A 4,652-nucleotide genomic window follows, 5' to 3' on the forward strand; every position below is an offset into this window, starting at 1 on the left:
TATACACACAAGCAGTGGTGGAGTGTTCCCCTTATTCCACATTCTCTCCATCGTAGATTGCCATTAACATTTTTTATCTTATTCATTCTGAAAGGCGTAAGATGGCATCACATAGCTGTTTTGATTTTCATTTCCCTGATACCTAAGTGTAGTGGAATGGTGCTCATTTGTTTCTCAGCATCCCAGGTCCAAAATAATGACACAAACACTATATTAATTGCAACACTGTTTGAGCAATATCTTAAGCTTATTTCTAGCTAATCCTTACATCTTAAATTAATCCATTTCTATTACTTTATATTTTACCACAAGGCTCATGATTTTTCTGGTCAGGTACCAGGGTGTATATCTTCTTTGGCAGCTACATGGCATTATATTTACCTTGCCTTGTTTTCTCCACTATCTCTGCTTGGAATTGACATATTGTTCTATTCTGCCCTGTCATAGGCTAAAGAAGCCTCTTTATTAAGCAATGGTAATAAAACATTTTCAGTATACAGAGCAAAATTCTACATCACCTCCTCTTTTCTGTCTAGTTAAAAAGAAAGGTTTTAACTTTAACATAGTAAAATTACATATAACAAAACAGGTATCAAGTAAGAATTACAGGTACCACAGTTATATCTACCTTATCTTTTATGATAACTAAGGAAAACTATAATTATAACTATCTCTTATACAACTTCATCAAACACCCCAAAAGGAAGTAATATTACCTAAATTAATAGGAAGTGCATTGTAAGAAACTTTCAAAACTCTAAAATTGACAGAGATAACTGGCTGCCAGGACAGTCACCCAAGTTCTTCAGTAATGGTGCAAAATCGATATTCAGCCTACAAGCTCATATTATCTGGCAGACTTTTCCATCAGGCAGAAAATTTAAATGTCTCTTATGCCTTGTATTGATAAAGTTCATCAGTTTCTTTTTTATGTGTCCTGTAAAATGTCTGGCAGTCTTTTCTATGAAGCAGGAACACTAAAGGACTGTCTCACCTTTTGTTGGTTCATCAGTCATTTTCCTGTGAGTCCTGCAATGCCAGTTCATACAGCATACCATCAAGCAGTCCAGGCAAGAGCAGTTTCTTGCCCAAGTGGCAAACGAACTCCATTAGTAGTCTCTTCAATGCACATAATCCTCTTGAAGTAGATTGGTGTGTCCAGAATCAGATGTGTCTCATGGTTGAAAAAAGGCCTAAGTTTGTTAAAACATTTAAATGCTATATTCTATAGGTTTTGAAAATTGAAAAGAATACCTATTCACATGAAATATATCTCTATACATCTAGAAAACCTAACTAGCATGAGTACAAGCTTGACTATTATAGATACTATCTATTAAGGTATATTTTAAATTATATATTACATTTTTAAATGAGCTGCACAAATATGATACTCTAAACAAGAGCAGAAATAAATATAATAAAATTTACCTTAAATTGGTATCAATAAAGCAAGATCCATACCAATGCAAAGCATTCATCTCGATATCATATCCTCTTTAAATGTAAACAAATATTTAGAAAATAAGCGTGTGATTTTCTCCAAATTTCATCCTGCCTGCTTTTTGTTGGGCAAAGAATTTTGATGGTTTATGGAGACCTATGAGAATGTCTTTGTCCATCAAACCACACTATTCTGGAAGGACTCCACAGGTTCTCATACTCTGTGAAAACAAATCAGAACCTCTTTTCCAAAGCAATATATCTTTAGACCCAGATTTTGAAGTCAAAATATCTTTAAAATATATATGTTAGCATGGCATAGCAGCTCATACAAGTAAATGTCTCTGTACTTAGCTCATTCACAGTCAAAATTTCAAATAAAATACAATAATATGCATAATCAGTGCTCACTGTGTATATTCCATTTTTATGTGCCTTGTTTTTCTTACATTTTTACTTTTTTCTAGAAGTTTACTATTTATTTTATTATCCCTACTCCTTTGATCTATGACTGTCTGTACTCTAACATATTATAACCGTCTATACTCTTTCCTCTCTCTCACTCTCTCGCTCTCACTCTCTCTCTTTTTTGCCTACATACACTTATCCAATGATTTCACATATTTAGAGGTGTTTTGTTTTCTGGATTTGTCCTTATTTCATAACTGTAATAAAATCCTGATGGATCACATTATAAAATGCTGTGTAGAATGCCAATGAATAAGGATGTTTTTCCTTTAATTCTTCCCAGTCCACCATGGTGGAGGTCTGTTTAGCATGACTCATAGCCCTATTTTCAGGCATACAAGGGGTCTATGTTGCCATTAAGCAAGTAGCAGTCTGATCACAAACCTCACTTAAATGTTCCATAGCTGGAACTCCCAAAAGAGTCAGAGCCGCTTGTACTGGTGAAAGAGGAAGCCTACTCCTAAAGAAGCCATGCAGGCTTCCCTGCAACTGCTGAGTCAGGGAGATCTCTCTTAGAGTAACCACGGTGCTCCTGCCTGCTGGAAACAAACAGAGCTCAACTAAAAAATGTGACCAGAAGAATCGTTTTTTATTTTGTGTAGAACTCCTTTCCAAAGCATGCTCATGTTTTATATGAATGTAATCAGTCTCATATTGGGCGTCAATCTGTAGAAAGAGACTGCTCATTCATTTTCGGGATGCTCAGAATAGAAATAATCACACAGAAACTGTATTATTTGCAATACCATTTGGCCCATAGCTTAGACATATTTCTAGCTAATGCTTCCATCTTAAATTAACCCATTTCTACTATTTTATATTTTACCACGAGTTTCATGGTTTTACTGGTGAAGTTCTTGGACATCTGTCTCCTTCAGCAGCTACATGGTGTCTCTATGACTCTGTCTTCTTTTCTTCTCTATCTCTGCTTGGAATTTCCTCCTTGATCTATTCTGCACTGTCATAGGCTCAAGAAGCCTCTTTATTAACCAATGGTAATAAAATGTATTTCACAACAAATAGAGAAAAATCCCACATCACCAAAAAAGGTTGAAAAATCCCTTAAATGTATCTTGTGCATTTAAGATTCTTCTGCTGAAAATCCTCTGTTTGTATCTGCACTCTATTTTTAAAAGAGATTATTTGATCTTTTGAAGTTTAGCTTCTTGACTATTTATATATTTTATAGGTTATCCTTCTGTTTCATGTGGGGTTGGTAAAGATCTTTTCTATTCTGTACACTGCAATTTTGTCTTATTGATAGTGTCCTTAGCTTACAGAAGCTTTTCAGTTTCAAAATGTCCCATTTGTTAATTGGTGATCTCAATGTCTGTGCTACTAGTGTTATATTCAGGAAATAGTGTCCTGTGCCCACGTGTTCAAGGCTACATCTCACCTTCTCTTCTATCAGCTTCAGTGTAATTGAATTAATGTTGAGGTCTTTGATTGACTTGGACTTGAGTTTTCTGCAGTGAAATCGATACATATCTATTTACATTTTTCTACATGTCAATATCTAGTTATAACAGTGATACTTATTGATGATTCTTTCTATTATGCTGTATGATTTAGGCTTCTTTGTCAAAAATCAGGCATTTATGGGTGTGTGATTCATGTCACAGTTTTTGATTCAATTCCATTTATTCACATTTCTGATTTTATGCTAATATCAAACAGTTGATACTATATTTCTAAAGTAGATTTTGAAATCAGGGATGATCACACCTCCAGAAGCTCCTTTAGCTTTCCTGGGTCTGTTGTTCCATACGAATTCAAGTATTGTTCTTGCAAAATCTGTGAAGAATTTTGTTGGGAATTTTGATGGAGATTGAATTGATTCTATAAATTTCTCTTTGTAAAATTCCCAATATAACTATGTTAATCCAACGAATACCCTAACATGGGAGGTCTTTCAATTTTTTTCTCTTTCTGACCCCAGATACTTTATATTATTTGTGGCTATTGTGTTGGTTCTGTCTTCTCTGATTCATTTATCAGTCCACTTACCATTTGTATAAAGAGAGACTACCATTTTTTTAGTTAACCTTGCATTCAGTCATATTACTTAAGGCTTCATCAGATGAAGGAGTTCCATGATAAAAATTTTTATGGTCACTTGTGTATTCCAACATATCATCTGCAAATAGAAAAATTTGACTTATTCCTTTCCAATTTTTATCACTTTGAGTTCCTTGTCTTGTCTTATTGCCATAGCTAGAACCTCAAGTATTATATTGAAGAGATGTAGAAAGAGTGGAGAGCCTTGTCTTGTTCCTTATTTTGCTGAAATCACTTCGAGATTCAGATTTGACCTTTGAGATTTGAGATTTGACCTGCACTTTTCTAAACGGAAATAGGAGCACTACCTATATTACTTGGGAGAAAGTGTAGTGATGGAGCAGGTGAGTCTTTAATCTCAGCACTTAATGGCTGACAAAGTCACACATTCACTCAGATATCAATAAAAGGCTTATGAGTTTATTTCAAACCTTATTGTATATTAGAGAAAGAAAAGGTATTGAATTGGCAGTAATGTCCAATTGCCAGGTGTTGTAACTTAATTGATTGAGTTGAAGTTTACAAGAGGAGCTTACAAGGTACATAAAAGTAGTGTATATGTCACTTCTAGGCATCCTTATTAGAAGAAACAGTGAAAGTCACTAGTTCATGCATCCATTGCATCATAACAGGTGGTTTTGAACCAACCTACAGCTGTCACTTTTAACTTCAGAAATGGTACT

Source organism: Myodes glareolus, chromosome 6, assembly GCF_982192425.1.
Source record: "Myodes glareolus chromosome 6, mMyoGla1.1, whole genome shotgun sequence".
NCBI classification, from domain to species: Eukaryota; Metazoa; Chordata; class Mammalia; order Rodentia; family Cricetidae; genus Myodes; species Myodes glareolus.